Consider the following 21,956-nt stretch of genomic DNA (forward strand, 5'->3'; position numbering starts at 1 on the left):
TAAGCGTGTTCGGATGTTCGATAGTGCTAATGCGGAATCGAATAGATTAATAAAAATAAAATGAAATGAATGAATGCCTAATTCAGGGCAACGTCTTTCTATGTAAGGGCCACATTTAAAACTTTTCAACTCGCGCGGGTCGCATAAAAGAGAAAAACGAAAAAATGAAGGTAAATCGCAATTATTTATTCATAGGCTATATGATTATAAATTAACACATTAACTATTGCTAGCTTTAAATTAGTATTGATGTGAGTCTGTTAACCGATTTCTAGTTTTATTTTATACTAAATTGGTTGCGGAACAAACTGTTCGCATACATAAATTGTAAAATAACGATATAATTTACGCTGTATACGTCCGTAAGGTAAGAAATTGATATATTTATTAATATTTTGTGCGAAACGAGTCTCAAAAAATATTAACGCAGACCTACCGCTGGTCTAATTAATGCTCTTATTAACATTTTATTACCATTCACAAAGCGATCACGTTAAGTGGATTTCACTGCATTTATAAATCTCTACTACTTTAAAGAGATTCGTATTCAATTACTTTTCAAACCCAACATGCAATATTCAAATTTTATTTATCAATATAATATTAAAATCGATACAACATTTAAATATATTTATGCAATACGTAGAATACACATAAAACATTTGTAAAAGTATATTTATTTGTGTTTTCAACTGTGCAAATTATCATAATACACGAAATCTACGTAAGTGTTGATGATTTTCCTAAATTAGGCATAATCTTAAATCTTATAAACTAATTCAGTTTTTATCAGAGAAAATGATATTCAAGACAATAGATTTTTCAGTTCAAATATCAGTAAGAACAGTTTACTTCTTAGAAACGGTCCTGAATCTTAACAGACTCGAATACACAGAATTCAGAGCGCTACACATCTGCAAATTCAAACTTTATATATATAATACATTAATATATTGAAAGAGTTAATTGACTCGCATACCTTGACTGGAAACTTCCTTGTGATATCGAAAAAACCGTTCATAGATAAACATAAAGATGCCTTCCCAAATCTTTTCATAAAATTCACAATCTGTACAAAATTCATAAAATTATTTTATGCAAATTAAAAAGTATCGTTAATTCTATTTTATAACAGAAGCTTTACTTTTAATTTCTGTTCCAATTTCAAATCGCATTGAGCGAATCTTCGAATGTCCAGAAACGATGTTTACATCTAAAAGAAAAAAAAAAATCATATTACAATAAAGTGAAACATAAAATAGTGCATTTAATTCAATACAAAAATTACAGTGGATGTAAAAGCGGATGCTAAAAATCCTACTAAAACACAAATAACTGACACTACAGCACAAAGTATGCAAATAAAAACTCTCAATGCAAATTCCATTTTTCGAAAAAATCAATATATAATAAAGCAGACTGGTTTCCGTTAATAGAGCACCGTACAAAATTGTCAATACGGAATTGAATGGGCCATTGAATTGTTTTACGTAGTTCCAAACTTCATTGTGTTGTGTCATAATTTTTTCTAATTCCGTTTCCAAATTCGGATGATTCATTTTTAGTAATTGCAGATCTTCCGATAGCTTCTGGAATATCGTCAGTAATACGATTAGAAACAAGAAAATAAAAGAAACTAGATACAATACTCCACCCACAATTAAAGTAAGGTAAATGCCAATTTCCACGCTGCAAAAAAGCGCTTCGCGCTCGAAAGTTTTTCTATTCTCTATAGCAGGATAAACATAAAAAATGTTTATCGCTTGGCCACAAATAGTTAAACTTACAACAGTAACAGAAGCGATCATTCTAGTGTAGGTAATCACCCCGTAAACTTTTTTCCGACAGAAATATTCTGGTTTCGTCAATTTAATATACGGGGTTAATTTTACTCTCATTACAATACTGAAAGTGAGTGCGTAAGTTAAAATAAAAATAACAAAAGTCATTTTGACAAACATGACGTCATTCTCGATAATTAAGTACCACGATTGACAAGGAGTCATCTCTGACAAAACCGGTATTGTCATGGAAGACACCAAACAGAAAAATATCCAGTAGAAATATTCTATGAAGAAAGAATGAAATTTCCTTACAGTTCTGTGAACATTATCATTTCGATTGTGGCAGGAGCAAGGAATGAAAAAAGTATATCCGTAAACTCTTGCTATAGACGTAAACGAAGATAAAACGCATTTCAAACATATCTCTGTTCCTGTGTTCATATCTTTTCTATTTCCTCTATAATCGTCTTCGGTTTCAATCTTTGCCAAAAAATTTTTCATTGTTTTCCTAACACTTACGTAACTTTATAAAAATGTAATTACAAATGATAATTCAACGTTTCTTAGCTTATTATAAACCCAACTTTAGTGTCCTGTGTATGTGTAAAATGAAAGATTTTTACATTATTACATAAAGGAAACGATGCACGTGTTATTATTGATTGAACGGTTTTAATATTCTTGATAAGTCTTTTGCTATAGTTACTATTTACATAATCCAAGTTTAACGCAATAAATATTCTGTTATGTGTTTATATGGAAAAGCAGTATAGTAGCATATATAGTATAGCAACATATATAGTAAGCATTAAATTCCTGTAATGCATTAAAAATAATTGTATAGATGTATGTGGTAAAACGTAAGCTAGTTATATTTAACCACAGTGACTGATACTTAATTATGGAGTATTTTTATATTCGTATCTAGTATATTATATCATTACGTAGATTTCAATTGTGTTACATTTATAAATTAATTACTTTGGACTCTGTCAGGCGGATTCGGCGTTAGCCTTGGTGTGAGGACCAGAAATCGAATTCGAACCAATACATACTCAGGAATTACTGTCCCGAATACGTCGGGAAGACAAATGTCAAAAATTTTTGAAATTTTGTAGCAAGGTTTGTGTTTTAGGGAGATTGATGATATTAAAGTTCAATGATTCGAGGTCGAAGGGGTGGGGAGATAAAGAGGGTCGTGAGTCGGACTTTATGACGAATTGATTTGTTATTAGCATTTACATTTCTTTATTTTTATATAAAACTCATTCCTACCTTCAAAATGAAGCTTTTTGCCTTTTATAATGTTAAAAAATATGAAAAAGATTTAAAATAAAATATGATAACAGATGGCGCCACCAGATGTTGCCGGGAAAGTTAAGCAACTCGTTGTTGGAAATTTTTATAACAATAGTTCATATACTGTACATTCAAAATGAATAATTTAATGAGTTTTGAAACTTTAGTTTAGAATTGATGGATACTTTTTCTTTTTACTGACCTTTTCAAGTCTATCATGTGTACTTACCCATAATTATAAATAATTAAGCTGCCATTTAAAAAAAAATTGTAGACCTATAAATTTCCATAGCAGTCCGCTGTCTGTCGGCATTTCTTTAATTTCGAGAACGGAGTTAAATATGGACCAGATATAGAAACGATAAGGGGAGGAGGACCCGATTAAGTATATACGAACTTCTAGTAAAAACGGAGGTAATTTAATTTCGATTCAAAAGTTTACCTCCAAAAGGCATCACATAGATTACCGGCACGACTCTATTGTTAATGGAAAAGTAAGATGTACGAAGGCAAGCCAGTACTAATTTGAGGTGCAAAGCATACATGTTAAATGAAATAAATTAAAAATATGATTAAAAATTGCCGCTCAGCATTATGATGATATCACAATGACTCGTCGTGATATTTTTCGAATTATATAAAAATTTGATATAATAATTATTGCGTAAGCGTATCATGTGTATGATTCAGAAAAATCATTAAATATTAAACTGCACTACGATTAAATTGAACGGAGTAGTTGTATATTGGCTTATGTCAATCTAGAATTCAGAATTTATGGACTTGGCATTGAAACAAGGAAATAAATTCATGTTAAATAACGTAGAACTGTGAGAAAATCAATATTTTCTTCCGTTTACATGCATTTAATTAAGCCTGAGAAAATGCTCCTTTTGTATTTTCTTCCTTTGTTTATCAGAATGACGGTAGATTTTGAGTATTTTGAATCTTAGCCTAGTTTACTGTCTTTAGTGTCCTCTGTATAAAACAATTACAAATGCATTATATACATCTGCAGAAATTTAATTCAATAAGATTACGTACAAAAATGAGGACAAAACGCCGTTGTTGTAAAGTCATTAAAACATATTTATTCCTCTCTTTTTTAAACGGTTAATATTAATTGAAGCTATGTTAATCTCTATGATTGTTTTGGTAAAATAGAGTGACAATTCTAAATTTCGTCGACATCTGTTACGTCCGTGTAACTTATAATCTCGCTTTCTTTTACAGTAATGCCTTTTTCGTCGCCTTCTATTACGGGTTCCGCTTTGTTATTACTATTTTTGGTTAATTTTGTGTGTTCCAGTTTTGATTTCCCTTTTTTCACTGCTCCATTTCGCTCCTTATTTTCGTTACTTTTGTTGTGATTAGTATCTGTTTCACTCCCTTCGTTTATGTGCAGTTATGAAGTCTTCGATTGACTCGTCTGATTTTCGTCTTCTGGTCAAAAAATTATATCTCTCAATCGTGAGATTAGCAATGAAACTCGAATTTTCTAACTAATTGCAAATACCCACCATTGTCCATATCCAAGTTAAAGCAATTGAAAACCTGTGACGCATATTCTCGAATATAACGTAAAAATATGGCGGCTTTACGGAAATTACTTTCACTTTCTAAATTACTAGTCCGCAAAAATATTTTAAATTTCTGTTACCGGATTCACCAGTTATGAGCGAAATTTCCTCCTAATAATAACGATGGAACTGGATAGCCAGATAGTTCCTGTTAATCACTTAAACGGGACGAATTTTTTATTATAAGCTATTAAACACATTTCAAGAGGAGACATACAGGTGGTGTGTTCTAGGACAGATGAGAGAGTTACCACTAGTATATATCGTAACAGTAATGCCACACGGTCATCGTAAAATCGAAATTTTTATTCATCTTTATACGAGATGATCACAAAACACGTGAATATTAGGTTTTTGCCTGCATATTAACGTCGGGAATGTTGCAAAAGTAAAAAATACTGTAAAGCATCGATTATCCGAACAAAGATAAACCGAAAGTGCCCCAGTAGGACTGTGTCGGGGCGTGTGTCGTGCTGAATCGAACGTGTTTGATACTAGATTAACTTTCTAAAGTATATTTTTTTGTTTTGATATTTTTCAACATATTTATTTTGTTTATACAAAATAAAGAAATAATCTTTAACAATACAATTGCCACGATTATTATTATAAAAATATTCGTTAGGCTTACCATCCACAAAAATTCAACACGAAGTGACACGCAACAGAGAAAAATTTCAGCACAGGGATATACTAATATACCAATTACATGGGATATACTAATATACTATATTAAAAATGTATTTTTTCGTACGTAATCGGTTATCCGAACAACCCCAGTCACAAATTGATTCGAATTATCGATGCTCTACTGTAAATAATAACAAGTCTTAACTTTTAACTTCAATCCATATTCAGTAGTTTTTGTTATAAACAAATATAATACAGTTTTGACGGAAGCAGAGAATCAAGGAAGTAATTATAATTCCTGTTAAAATAATGTTACATTACTCGAATTTTTTTATTTATTAAAAAATTTATTTAATAAATAATCAATTTGCAGCTATTTTAAATAACAAGACAAATGAGCATTGTCGTGTTGTGTATTTCTGTTTTAAACCTTTAAAAGAAAAATTATTATTAAATTAATTTCAATTACTTCGATTGAATTATGACTTACAAGAGAAAACAATTCTGTTTCATCCGGATTATGAGCAATTTCAGGTCTGCAACACTATTTGTTTCTGTTTCAGGTTCGTCGGTTGCCATAACATTTATACCTTGGACGGAATCTCCCGCACTAACTTTATTCAGATCACATGCGAAAAGTTCATTTGATAATCCGAAAGTAGAAAATAAAAAACCACAGAAATTCGTAAAACTTTCTTTAATATTTATATAAGAATTTGAAAAAAGAAAAACAAAAGAAATGACAAATAAAAAAATATATATATAATTACAGATTATAAATGTAAATGATAAATGATTTCTTTAATATTTTTGGTAAAAATAATTTTAGGTATTCAAACAGAAGAGAATTTGCCAATTTTGCTATCGAATTTGAAAAAGAATGGAACTTTGGTCATTGTGTTAGTGCAATGAATATAGCGATGTAAAAATTGCTGTGACAGCCAGAGTTTTTCAATATAAAATTTCGATTAAACAAATTTTTTTATGCTGATCGGGTTGACACATTATCGATGAACTGGCCACGTGGAGAAAACCCAAAAATAAAACTACATGACATGCGTAATGCTTAGCACGCGCCGCGATTATCATTCACGTTTTTTCATTGTTGCGTAAAAACTACATATTAACAATAGATTTTCGGAGATTATCGAAGCGAATTGTCAAAGAAAGTTGTGCGATTTGCCAGTTGCGAATAAAGATGAATTTTTACAGTAAGTTAAACTATATTTTTATTGTGTAATTATATTAATTTTTCATAACGTGTTCGCAATAAGAACAAAAACAAGTTAATAGTAATTTCTACCAGATGTTTCAAAATTTTTATAACAATGTTATACAGTGAGAGCGAATACATTCTTTCCATTGAATGCGAACGATTCTAGAAAAATCTAATATAAGTTAATCACATTAATAAACAAATGTTATTGTGATTGTTTACCAGCGGAAGTAATGGTTTTTTCTTTTCTGTTTTACGTTCAAAAATTCCTTGAAATATTTTTGAATCATTATCATTTGGTAATTACATTGAAAATATTTTCAATTAGTCATTTGAAACTCGTGCATTTAGCACGAATTTCATAACAGAGAGGAACAGTAAAAGCTATCAGTTAACAAGCACCAAGAACACCTTCATGCTTAACTTTAATTCATTAAATACTTTCTAAACAAAAACTGTCACTTATTGTAAATAGAAAATTTCTAACACCAATTATTAGGAACGCGAAAATCACAATCAGATATTTCTTAGTGTCATTAACGATATTTAACTTTGCAGTCATTTTCTGCTAAAGACAATTCCAACGTTAAACGTATTTTCTGCAAATGAATAACGATTTATTATTTCATTTCTGTATCTTTTCTAACATTTAAATATTCCATTTTATTCAAATGTATAAAAAAAGTAAACATTAGAAATTATAACAACATTTTCATAATGTTAATTACTTTTTATTTCATTAAGTATGAATTATAACTAATCATCATCAATTAAATTTAAAATAATAAAATGACTTTTTTCAGGTAGTGAATACTTTTTTTTTGGAAGTTATTTTGTTTATGAAAATTACATGGATTATTTTAATTTTGGGGTAAGTTGATTCGACTATAATCTATAACATAACAAAAATACAGTTAATAATTATCAAATGGCAAGAACATCTTAAGTAAGTTAAATACAAAGTTAAAATAAATTACTAACGATGGTTCGAGTTTACATTTTATTCAAATACCGTTTCAAATCTAGTAAATATCTTCAAAAATATTCTAAACGTTACATGATAGATGGCTGCATTTTTAATTTAGACTGCTCGGAATTTACACACGAACTAAAATATTTTCTGACAATTTCTTGTAGATCATTCCACTCAATGAGGTTTCTTTTAATGTATAATATTGATACGTGAATGTGTAACATAACACAGAAAGAAATTTCACGTTCATTTTCACAGTTTGGTACTCTGCGATTAATGTTCATTGTATAAAACATAGTATTGTGTAGATTTTTACTGAAGAAACCACAATGTTTAAAACGAAATTTTAAAATATATATATTTAATACAATTTGCCGTAAATTACACAACATGAGTTCCATAAACTTGTTGTCGCTACAAAATATTAATAATAATAATAAAGAACATTCGCAAATGACTCTTTTAATACGTAGGCTAAATAGAAAGTTTTTAAATTTGACATGACTTTTATGCCGTGTGTATTTTGTTTTGTACAATACCAAATATATATATATATATAATAAATCAGTCGTAATATGACAAAATTCTATCAAATGTTTCTGTAGTAATAAATAATTATCGTAACTACATTGGATAGACGCATTTACTTTTACACATTAAAAATAATTACTTACGTCATAAATTACTGCTGTTGAATATTATTATGTTTTACTATTTCGTAAGGCAAACCATCAGTATTTATTATAAAGGAAATAACACTTTAGAATAGTTATTATTACAAATGAAAGATAAATGTGGCATTTGAAATTATTTATATTAATCAATTTTATGTTTAATTCTTTAGCATGCCAGGCAGAGGCCTCAATATGGGCCAACTGCTTAAGGGCTCGAATTGAACGAATTTGGACCAGTAAGAGAAATGCCTGCATACGAACCAGCAATACAAAACTCTTGGTACGTTCAAAATCAAGTACCTGAATATGGGCCGCCTATTCGAAGATCAGAGTATGGGATGGCGCCAGAATTTAATCCATATTGGCAAGCGCCCGAATACCATGAATATGGTTCGTCGACAGAGGTAGATAGGAGCGAACCTCCGTCGGATTCATTCGAAAATTAATCAGAAAGAGAAGTGATTGAGAATGTAGATTCGGATGAAATAATTGCTGGAATTGAGGAAGAAACACCTTCTTCGTTAAAATGTATTGAATGCTCCTCAGATTATCGTTGTCAACACATTAACGGTATGTGTCGTTAATTTCCTTACGGTATTAATTAGATAGAAATACGAAAATACAATTAACGAATAATATCGACAAATTTACATAAGTTATAAAATAAAAATTAAAACAATGGGATCGGTTATTGTATACGTTAAAATAATAATTCCAAAAAATTGTAAATTTTAAGAATAAACGAGTTAAAGACACTTTTTTTAATCCGACATCGAAAGAATCAAACACAGAGATCGACACACAATTTGAAATTACTAATTATCTCTTACTTTATTATTCTCCATATGTATTTCGTTTATTAGCCTCATCAGTGGATATCGCGCATTACATCGTCAATGCTTTTATGCTCTATCACCATATCTCAGCATGCATGTACACATACACCATTAATGTAAATACTATTAATTTAAATTTACATGAACTGAAATAAGTCACACGGCCGCAACTGTAATAAAAACCCGATTTTTATCTTTTTGGCCGATATTGTAAAGCCAATATATGAATGAAAAACACTAATTACAAATCATAGTAAATATATAAATAGTTTCAAATACATAAACAAAAACTAATAATAAATTAATATTAGAAACAAAGTGTGTGGACACAAGATGGAAGTAGAGAGGAATCAATGTACCGTCACCTCAGACTTTAAATGTTCTTATTGATATGTGAACAGCTATTGTCGTCACTGCAGTTACATAATCTACAAATTGAATATTTAAAACACATTTCACTCAGAATGTTCATTAAATTGTACCAAGAGAGATTAAGTAAGCTTCTGAGTATACGTTAATAAACATCCAGCCGTTTATTTCGACCGGGTACTCTTCGGTAATATTACATTTTCAGTTGACTTTATGATCAAAACAATTTACACCTTCCACGCAATTAATTATGTCAAATCAAAATGCAATATTCATGCTTTGTGACAAAAATAGACTTTTACTAATTTTTAGTTTTATTTTTATGTATTTGCAATAGAATAAAGTTTCAAAATATATTTCGACAATAAGGATTTCTACTGTAAACTATTTGTCATTTTCTTTGTTTCTCTTTTTCAAATTCTTATAAAATTATTGAATTTACGCGAAGAAAATTTTACGAATTGCTGTGTTTATTGTGTTTACTTTTATTCTCTAGTTTCTGAAAATCAAATAGATGTTGACAATATACATGAATGTTCCTCGTCTGATCTAGAAGATATTGGTGCGGACGATTTCGATAAAAATGTAAGCGTTATTTCCACCGACGATCCTCAAATAAGAAAAAGAATCACAGAACTGAAATGTGAGAATAACCCGGAAGAAACAGAACTCTCTTCTTCTGTAAGCTACAATTCAATCGAAGTAATTAAAAATAATCTAATAACCCTTATCATTTAAAGGTGTAAAATTGAAAAACCATGAGAACAATGCAATCTTTTATTAGATTGCACATTTAATTAACACATTTTTATATGTGTTAATTAAAATGGCTGCACGTTGTTTATTTATTATAAATGAAAATTTTTCTCAATTAATAAAAAACTTACGTGTATTGTAAAATTATTCTATCAGAAATCAGAAGTTTTCACTTTTTTTCAGGATTCCGACGACATAGAAGGCTTTTATTTCTGTCTGTCTGAAAATCAAATTGTTCCTTTTAAAAAACGCAAGAGAAGACCATTAAAGAGAGCCTTTGCATATTTACAAGTATATTCTTTAGCCAAAGATATTATTTACGAAGAAGAGGAATTAAGTACGGACCATGGTTAATCCGAAGATGACGTGAGTTCCACAAACAGCATTATTGACGTCATCTCCTATTCATCATTGGCATCAAGTGAAGAAGTGAAAGTATTTAATCACGGTGAGGTCACAGTGAAAGTGAAAGTTGAATAGTCTCAAATAGTTTTCAAAAGCAGCTTCAATAAGTACCGATTCGATATGTTTACTCGATGTATAGAATTTTAGTTTTATATAAGCAATAAATGAAAGAAAATCTTTTATTCTCCTAAACTGATTTACTAAATTATTTTTCATGCTTTGTTATTTTTAAGTTTCCGAGTTTCAAGTGAAAGACTCTGATCAAACTGAAAAGTATGAAACTGACTTGGAACAGAGCAGTCTTGCAGAATGTAATTCAGAGAAAGACTTAAAAGACAACAAACACGAAAAAATGTCTGAAAATATAATTACAAACAGCAGAAGTGAAGAAACTTCTTGTGAACTCGATGCTACAAAACTGTCTCCTATCGTAAGTTGAAATTTAATTAAAAACATTTCAGAAAATTTCTTAATTCTGAAATTAAAACATTGAATATTGATAAATACACGTTATTATCGTATTAAATATTAAAAATACGATCCTACTTGGTATTTAATTCCGTATTCGTTACTTATTTACTGTTATATGATTTTACTTGCCCTTTTCTTTCTAAAGTTAATATGCGATTAAAATATAAAATATATTCTGTAGTCGGTACTTATAAGAATAACAAAACATTTATTAATTAACTTTGACATGAAGGTCGTTATTAAAACAGAATCATTTCAACTCGTAGATTAAAGTGAATAAAAATACCAATTATGAAAAATAAATTTAAATGATATGAATAATAAATTACATACCAATACCTTTCGCATGGATATTTATCCATGATTAAACGTTTCATGTCTAAGGACTCGTAATGAAAACAAGTGATTTTTACAAAAATATGCAAAGATTGGAGACGATGGGTTAAACAAACAGAAAAACAATAGAAATAAATTTATTATTGATAATCGTATTTTAATTTTTTTTATTAATGTGGGTTAATACGTACGATATCAGTAATATATTGCCCATGAAAATTTCAATTTCTTTATGGTGCATAGGAACATATTACATTCGCTTGGCCATTACTTTACAATAAAGAAAAAATGTTTATTAAATTATACTTTAATTTATGTTTAAGTAATAATTCGATATTTCATTTTCAGAAGAACGTACCAAAAACTCCATTGTCGCAAGTAGAAATCACAGCAGAAATGTATGAAATTTGTGATGAAATACCAGCGACATATGACAAAAACGATGCAGACGAATTTTCTTTAATGGATAATTCTAGAAAAATGATTGAGGAAAATTTGATTAAAGAATTATCTGATACAAGTCAAGAAATAAGAGAAAGTGAAATTGTGGCAATTCAGTTTAATGAATGCGAATTTGCATTAAATATTAAACTTTCAGAAATTAATAAAAGCGCAGCAGAATATTCAATTGAATCAGAAAAAATTGATGAAGGTAAGATCACCAGTATTTGATATTTTATGTTTAATTCCTTCTTCGTATTGTTCGAAATTTTTTGATTTTCTTTCTTTAATGGCTATTTTCATTTCTTTCAATTTTCTCTTTCTTTAAATAAGTCCTAAGAAGCATTAACTATTACGACTTATTCACATGTACATATTAAAGTAATTCGAAGTTTTTTTAGTAAATTATCAAGTGTAATATTAAATTCACATCTTCAATTTGTTAAGTCTGTTCGCTTTAATTGTTTATTATATTCAAGTAAACTTGAATTGAAGTTACACTTTTTAAAACTTTTAAATGTATACAGAGATTTATTTTCTAATGAAAATTTTTGTTACTTTTGTTGTTACTCTTCGCACGAAAATTTAAATTTTATAATATACACATTCATAAAACGAGTGGAGCGAGTTTAAAACTGTGTAATTGACACTAAGCCTACTGAGAAAGCCTTCTAAATACGAAAATAAAATTCATTCAGAGGTATTATTAATTTATTAAAAGTATTTCTGCAATTGGACTCGTTCTATCATTCTATTTTCTACTTTTCCTACGTTTATACGTCCTTTTCTTTTATAACGTTAAAACGTTATGTCAAGTTTAGTATCAAGAAAAAGTTTGAGGATTTTTATCTTCAACAAGTCGAATTAAATCGAAAATTATTTTTCGAGTATTTTTATAATACAATTAAGTGAATGATATAGAAACCGACTCCATCGTTTTGAATAATTTTATATGAATAGTTTTATATTTTATATTTATTACGAAAACACGTTTCTCGTATAAAACCAATAGAAGAGGAGTACATAGGGGTAAGTGAAAGTAACAAGAAAAAAAAACGACACGAAATTAGTAGATATCTATTAAAATATACAAGTAGAAAGACTTTTAGTTATCAAATTTAAGTTTATTGTTGACAAAATTTCTTTGCATACGAAATACACAGATAATCCGTTAATCTATAAAAAACCACTTGTAATATTGTGACGTCGTCATTACAAATGAAATCCTGTCTGCTTTATTTTATTCTTATTCTTTTTCTTTAATGTTGTGTGTATACGCAATTACGACATTATAATATTTAATGAAAAAAATGAATTAAATTTAAATCGTAAAATTTATTTTTCAGGAAACACTAAGGAAGAGGAATACACAACCCAAATGTTAAATAATACTGATTTGGAAGAAATCAAATATGGTGGCTCTGTATGTTTAGTCGGAGAGGAATCCAAGCCACAAACAGAAAAGAAAGTGAGAAAATACTTTCGTTTAATTTGATTAAAGACCTTTTGTAAATGTTAGGCATTTAAATTTAGTTTTCATATTTATCCACTTTTGATAACATTTACATAAGACAACTCGTGTCTTTCTAATAGGAAATTTTCAACTCATTTAAAAGATTTAAATATGCCATTTGCCATTATTTATTGCAATTATACTTGCATTACTTTCGTAGTATTATTTTCGAACCAAAATTTTATATAATTTAATTTTCATATTTCATTTACAAAATGTTTATGTTATTTGCAGGCAACCACCAAATGTTTTGATGGTTTTGTGGAATTTTTCTGTCAACTTCCATCTATCATCTGTTTTTGGTCCAGAAGAAAAAACTAAATTGGCCAATGGTTAAGAAAGTTTATAGAAGATTGTATGAACTTTAATTATTACATATCGGTGAGTTAAACAATTTAATAGGTGTACGTATATCATCATATTTTTCTTCGTTCATGAACGTTACATTTCAGATTGATTTTTTCAATTAATATTAAAACTTAATGATTAATAAATTAATGAATAAATATCGTTCATATAATTATACGAGAAGAACACATTTCAAAATTTATATAATGAAAATTTGTGATGAGGAACTTGGGGCGGCACATGAAATCCAATCATCTGCTCTGTAATTTCACATGCCTTTATGTCCTTATTTTATACAGTTTGTTATATAATTGTCTACTAAAACAGAGCTTATTAATACGACTTATTGTACTGGTGTTTGGTTTCTGCAATTGAGAATAACTTATTCGGAGAAAATAATCAATCTTTATTCTTCACCTTGTATTACGCCTGTACACACTTTCTTTGTGTTACGGACTTGCAGGTCCCTCTTCAGCAGGTTTTCAAAAACATGGTGTACAAACAAAAATTTATAAAAATTGATCATACTATATAACAAACATTACCTGACAATGATAGCATAGTGTTAGCATGATTTACAATTTCACCTTTGTTAATTACTACGATAATCTATAAAGTTAAAACACATTTACATAAATGTTTTAAAACCTTTAATAAAATATGTTTTTACTCATATAGCTGTGCCTGCAACAGCAAACGCCGAACAACATAGTAACAACAGCTACTTAGCATACTCCTTTTATAAATTTTCCATTTTATTGCTCCTGTTATCGATAATACTGTTTCATGATTGGTGGATATTTCAACCCAAGTTATGATTTATTCCGTTCTTTGCCTTTCTGTATAAATATGTTCGTATGACTGTCTTTTCAAATTGTTTCTTTCATTTTCTTTATTTTTGTAGTATTTAAAACAATTTGAAATCCTTCTTCAGTACTACTGCCGAATTTGCAAAATTTCCTTTTATAGCTGTAATATGTTCATTTATAGTTATTTTTAGTTTTCTTTTTGTCTTTCCTAAGAGAAAATTCAAAACACGTTACGTATGTATTTTTAATTTATATGTATATATATATGAATATGTTTATTAGCTATGCACACATAGACCGTTCGACAAATTGCTATGACACTCGGCAGTTACGTTAACATACTTCTAACTTAGATAATGTCGTACAGTACATACCACCTCTAAGTATTGATTGAATTTCTGGTTAGATTTACTTTAGATAGTCAAAATGGCGGCTCGTCTCTGATTCCAGCATACAGAAGAAAGGAAACAGTGAGGGACGCAAGTTCTAACCTAACCTAACCTATTCTAATAATTTAGTTGGTAATAATTATTGTAATTTATTAGAATAGGTCAGGTTAGGTTATAACGTGCGTTCCCACTGTTTCCTTTCTTCTGTATGCTGGAATCACAGACGAGCCGCCATTTTGACTACCTAAGGTAAATCTAACCGAATTTCTATATATCAATTGATTTGTGTATACATTCGATTGGAATCCACACCAACTACTACTAGTGTTCGGTAATTTTATCCAGATGTTGATAGTGTAAGTCTAAACCAGTGTTTAAGGATCACAATTTTAGTGAATTAGTCGGTTATCTGATCGAAATTACGTACGTGTTTCAATGTTCCCTCTAATACAAAATTCTGTAGGGTTGTAGTCCTGCGGCACTGCAAAAGCAATAGCATAAATGGATGTATAGAAAGATTATTCAGTAACTTTATGTGACGTGAATATGAATTGACAGTAATACAATTGGATATATTATAAATCACACGTCGCAGTATCGCTGAATTGCTCAGAGTCAATGCTTACCTACATTTTCGATACTATGCAGCTTGAACTGTTATGGGGCCTCTCTGAAACCAGCAACGAAGCTGTCCCCATAACACTTCGAGCTACAGATTACAGTAAATGTAGTTGCTTCGAGGCCATTCGAGATCAGAAACCTTGAAGCATAAGCCAAGTTAATTTCATAGTAGATATACGCCAGTTCTTTATTGTAATATAATTCCATTTCAACTGCACACATTTTTATCTTAAAAAATAAAAAGTTACTGATTTGAAAATTATTTAAATAATTGAATATTTTAGATAAAAATCTTAAAAATATAATTAAAATAATAATTTTATTTTTACAGAACAAAAGAAATTCAAAGATTTCATCTTTTCTACATCGATGTTTGGCCATTATATGTTTAGTATTTAATTTTACTTTATTTGTGTTTATTCACAATCAATTTTATTTTTCTTGATTCTGTGCATATTTGTGCATATTTTCATTTTAAAATATTCAAGAAAATGTTTTTCATTTTCTGTGAAACAATGAACAATGAAAATTTGAAAATAAGTAGAAAAAAGTTTAAAATTTAAACTTAAAAAAAAGTTTAAAAGTTTTGAAAATTAAAAAAAGGTTTAAAATTTAAACTTAAAAAAAAGTTTAAAAGTTTTGAAAATAAAAAAAAAGTTTAAAAGTTTTAAAATTAAAAAAAGTTTAAAAGTTTGAAATTAAAAAAAGTTTAAAAGTTTTAAAAGTAAAAAAAAGTTTAAAATTTAAACTTAAAAAAGTTTAATGTTTTAAAATTAAAAAAAGTTTAAAATTTAAATTAAAAAAAAGTTTAAAAGTTTTAAAATTAAAAAAAAAGTTTAAAATTTAAACTTAAAAAAAAAGTTTAAAAGTTTGAAAATTACAAAAAAAGGTTTAAAATTTAAACTTAAAAAAAAAGTTTAAAAGTTTTAAAATTACAAAAAAAGGTTTAAAATTTAAACTTATTTAAAAAAAGTTTAAAAGTTTTGAAATTAAAAAAAAAGGTTTAAAAGTTTAAAAGTAAAAAAAAAGTTTAAAATTTAAACTTAAAAAAAAGTTTAAAAGTTTGAAATTAAAAAAAGTTTAAAATTTAAATTAAAAAAAAGTTTAAAATTTAAATTAAAAAAAAAGTTTAAAAGTTTTAAAATTAAAAAAAGTTTAAAAGTTTTGAAATTCAGAAAAAGGTTTAAAAGTTTTAAAAGTAAAACAAAAAGTTTAAAAGTTTTGAAATAAAAAAAAGATTAAAAGTTTTGAAAATAAGAAAAAGTTCAAAAGTTTTAAAAGTAAAAAAAAAGTTTAAAATTTAAACTTAAAAAAAAGTTTAAAGTTTAAAATTAAAAAAAAGTTTAAAGTTTTGAAATTAAAAAAAAAGTTTAAAAGTTTTGAAAATTAAAAAAAAAAGTTTAAAATTTAAATTTAAAAAAATGTTTAAAATTTGAGTAAAAAAATAGTTTAAAATGTAAACTTAAGAAAAAGTTTTTTGCTGTTTTTTTTTATTTTTTATTTGCATGTAAAAAGAAATTAGTTTTTAATTTGTGTTTTTATACATATTTATTGTTAATTGACCTTTTAGAAAATGTATTTTTCTTATATATATATTTATTGATAATTTATGTTAAAAAAATGTCTATTTTTTATATATATTTATTGATAATTTATATTTTAAAAAATACATATTTTTTATATATATTTATTGTTAATTAATATTCAATAACATGTATATTTATATATATTTATTCTCAATTTATATTCAAAAAATGTGTATTTATATATATATTTAATAATAATTTATATTAGAAAAAAATGTATATTATTTATATTTATTTATTGTTAATTTATGTTCAAAAAGATGTTTATTTTTTATATGTATTCAAAAAATATATTTTAACTATATTCAACTATTCAACTATATTTTTCATATATATTTATTGTCAATTTATATTCAAAAAAATGTTTGTTTTTATATATATTTAATAATAATTTATATTAGAAAAAAATGAATATTATTAATACTTATTTATTGTGAATTTTCCTTTAAAAAAAATGTCTATTTTTTATATATGTTCAAAAAATATATTTCAACTATATTCAACTATTCAACTATATTTTTTTATATATATTTATTGTTAATTTATATTCAAAAAATGTCTTGTTTTTATATATATTTATTGATAATTTATATTAGAAAAAAATGTATATTATTTATATTTATTTATTGTCAATTTATATTCAAAAAAATGTATATTATTTATATTTATTTATTGTCAATTTATATTCAAAAAAATGTTTGTTTTTATATATATTTATTGATAATTTATATTAGAAAAAAATGTATATTATTTATATTTATTTATTGTCAATTTATATTCAAAAAATGTTTGTTTTTATATATATTTAATGATAATTTATATTAGAAAAAAATGTATATTATTTGTATTTATTTATTGTCAATTTATATTTAAAGTATGTCTGTTTTTATATATATTTATTGATAATTTATATTAAAAAGAAATGTATATTATTTATATTTATTTATTGTCAATTTATATTCAAAAAAATGTATATTATTTATATTTATTTATTGTCAATTTATATTCAAAAAATGTTTGTTTTTATATATATTTAATGATAATTTATATTAGAAAAAAATATATATTATTTATATTTATTTATTGTCAATTTATATTCAAAAAAATGTATATTATTTATATTTATTTATTGTCAATTTATATTCAAAAAAATGTGTGTTTTTATATATATTTATTGTCAATTTATATTTTAAAAAATATTTTATTTATATCTATAAATTTTTAAATTTTATTGATAATTGTTGTATTTATTTTGTATAGTTGCTTTCTAAATTTTAACTAAATAGTAAATATGTACTCTTACAATGTTAGAAAAATGTATTTAATAAATTAAATGTCTTGAATCATAGTATCTGAATGAATTATTAAATCAGCTTTTCAACAAAATTATTTTAATCACTATGTAAGTCTGTCATAATTTTCAATGGTTAATAAAAATTCCACGTTATTTACGTACAAAAACTATATAAAAATATGAAATTCGAGCCGAAACAAATAGATTTCAACTATATCTGTTTTATTTAAAGGGACTGTTTAAATTTTATTATAGATTTTAGAATACTAACGAACATAACATAAAATTCTTACATCAAATAACGCTAAATCAAAATAATAACTCAGATAACACTAAAAATCTATGGCAATATAAATGTAATAAATTATTACAATCTTTTGATGTATCAGACAGATTATTTGATAATTCAGAAACGAATTGGCAATACGGCTACTCATTAATGATCAAATCAGCATTTTCTCAATCAATAATAATGGATCAAAACTTATTAAATCATTCAGTATACCATCCATGGTACATCAACATTCTAAATATCCTGTCTACTTCGAATATCATAACCGCTAATATCAGTATGAATATAAAAAGATTATTAGTAATTATTAATCCAATTAAGACTAAATATATATTCATTGTTTAGTAATAATACTTATTTGGATTTTACCAAAGACAGGTGTCATTGGTGCAACTCCAGTGACTATTCTTTGAACCATTTAGTAAGAGAGTGTGAAGGACTAAATAAATACCATCAGAAATATGAAATTAAAAACTAATATCTACTAAACAAAATCAAGACTTTAAACTAAACAATCTTACATTAAATCAAATGTATGAGGGGCTAACCAGGGATATAGTGTTTGGAATGTACTCGTATACCACTTAATTGGCTGTCCAGTTGGGTAAACTGGCTGTCTGAGTTGAAGGATGGCGATTATAGTGTTTATTTAAAGGTGAAGACAAACGATCGTAAAATCACGGTCTTCTGTCCGGAGGTTGACACCAAGTCAATTCATCGCGGACTAACAAGCATATATTAAAGATGATTTCTAAGAGGGCCATTTAACAACAGATGCCTCTATATAACTCTATGTATATACATTATTTATTATATTATATTATATAACGATAAAATATATACAATAGTCCACAAGTATTATAAAGTGCAAAAATATCATATCAAAGGATCTAAATCTCTCTATATTCTGTATATCTGACACTAATGCTTCACGAGAAAAAGAGCTTACAATCATTCTAAATATTATACTACTTTCACTTAAAGTTTGATCTTCTTAAATATCAACGTGTTTATAAGTATTCTGAGGAATGCGGAACAGGAGAATCAATCTTCTATGCCCTCAGTATACATTATGGTTTATATCTTCTATATTATGCCTTCAAGACTATGGAAGACTGCCTAGTTATTTTGGCAATTTCTGTCTTCTAAGAACTGCGCTTACGTGGCCAGTTCAGGTTTTAAGAACTGGGCTAGTTATTATGAAGAAGTATGTCTTCTAAGAACTGCACTCAAAAAAGGGATATCAACCTCTTTTTATAGGGATGGCTGGGTAACTGACCCAGCGTCATAGGGCAGTGAGTAAGTTTTAGTTGGTAAAAAAATGAAAGTTCGTTTTTGCTCCCTTTCTCGGAAACAAAAATGTACATCCTTTTTCTAAGAAATTTATCAAAGAAATAAAATGTTTTGTTACAATAATTCATAATAATTAATCCAATAATCTGTGGATCTCATTTCCCTTTTCTTTAAAAATCGCACTAAATTTAAAAAGGCGTGATCAGTGGCGTAGCATGGGTGTCAGCTGCCTGGGGCAGAGGAAAGTTTCGCCGCCCCCTTATTTAGGTATTCTTACAAGGTATTATTATTTATTGTGAAATTTTGCTGCACCGGGTGCAATAAGTGCTGCCCGGGGACTTATTGCACCTTATTAGGAAAGGAAATAAGTGCCACCTGAGGCGGTCCGCTCCTGCCGACCCCGCTACGCTACACCACTGGGCGTGATTTTTCTATCCTTAAACGAAAACATGAAGAATGCTCAAATCGGCCTTGAAATAGGACAGGTAATTGATGAGTGATGAGTAGTGTGACCAGGGAGTCAGAACCTCTTCGATGCCCTGTCAGGACTGACACCACCGTGTTGTAATGGACACGGAAATTGTAACAGTTTAAAGTCTGGTCGCGTTACGGTGTGATTGGATTCGGGATGGAGGCAGAGACAATGCACCGAAAATGACTTATGCAAAGAATTCATTTACTAAAACACGTTTATTGACGCAGAACCTAATAGATCCATATTAACAAAGGAAAGAAGGAAGGCCTAATATTTCGATTTCGAGAGAGAGAGTGTACAGTACATAGGTGTAAAGCTTCGGAAATGGCTCTAGAATTTGTGCAAAAAAACGGAAAAGAAATTTTTTTTCTCATTGTTTTGGAATAGAAGCAAATAATAGTAATTATTATTATAATAAATTTATGTTGAAAAAACCCATCAACAAGAAAAAAAGGAGAATACGAAAAATGAATATTTTATGCCCATAAAACGACATGTCTGTAGAAATTTCCGAGAAAGTCAGACTTCTCAGGTTAAAACAATAGATGAATTTGAGTACCTTGATCAAACATCGTCGATAGGAATCAAATTGTCTGTTGATGTTGACTCATCCAACGACCTGGGTTTTGATTTCTTTACAATTTGTAACGAAGGGGGGAACCAATTGGAGAGCGGTGGCAAGTCGGCATCAACCTATCGTAATGTTCGATCTGGGACTCAAAGAAAAGTTATAAAAAGCCATAAGAAGAAGGGGATGAGACGTTCTCTCAGTTATTAGTTCTTTGTTTTGGAGTGCTCCGCTCATGAATATTGGATCGCTGTTCGACAACGAAAAGTTGATCGACGTTTCGGGATAGAATTTCGCAATCTTATTCCGACAAGTATCGTACCGGTTCCGCCGCCAGAAAAATCATCTCTGTTAGTTGTGTGGTGCGCCCCAAGGTCCACGTTCTCCCTCTTCATCTTTGCAAGAAAAAGAGAAATCCGTCGAATTGACTGAATATTTTACATGAACTGATTCCCCCTACAGATAGGCCTTGTGCCGAAGAAAAGAGTAGTTTTAAGCGTCATTTTTTATACTTAATAAAAGGTTTGCGATGGAAAACCTGTCTCCGTGAATTTTTCCACTCCCACACGGCAGTGCTTTTTGCTAGGTTGTCCTGACACTTTCTTTCAACCGGCTAACCTCACTCTGGTGTCAGGGGTGGGATTTTTCTGATTGTTTTTGCAACAATTGCAAACGATTTCAGTCCCACAATAATTGTTGAAGCAGCCGAGAGAAAAGTGGGAAGGAACCATGGAAACAGAGATAGGCTTTCCAGCACCAACTTGCGACTTAGGAAACGGCTCAATTAGCGCTCTTTCAGCCTTTAGTGGGATGGTATGTACCTACTTGATGGACGCGGGGCGAGTAACAGATTTTTTTCGATACGTTAGGGGAAGTCGCAGAATTAGCAGGTTTGACCCCTAGACAATGTTTGAGCATTGCTAAGTTTAAACTGACAGGGATTGCGAGAGATTTTGCCTGGCGCGACCTCTAAATGAAGGAAGTAACGGAGTACGCAA

At 28.2% G+C, this 21,956-nt stretch overlaps 1 long non-coding RNA gene across 1 annotated transcript; it reads right to left on the bottom strand.

Moving 5' to 3' along the window:
- Positions 1 to 858: 858 nt before the first annotated feature.
- LOC136980131 (uncharacterized) lies at positions 859 to 1,214 on the bottom strand. Its single transcript, XR_010881499.1, has 3 exons — positions 1,145 to 1,214; positions 980 to 1,069; positions 859 to 914 (listed from the first exon to the last, which is right to left on the bottom strand). It is a non-coding gene; the product is annotated as an uncharacterized lncRNA (long non-coding RNA).
- Positions 1,215 to 21,956: the final 20,742 nt, after the last annotated feature.

Source organism: Centruroides vittatus, unplaced genomic scaffold (assembly GCF_030686945.1).
Source record: "Centruroides vittatus isolate TY-2023 unplaced genomic scaffold, ASM3068694v2 contig_680, whole genome shotgun sequence".
In the NCBI taxonomy this organism is placed as follows: domain Eukaryota; kingdom Metazoa; phylum Arthropoda; class Arachnida; order Scorpiones; family Buthidae; genus Centruroides; species Centruroides vittatus.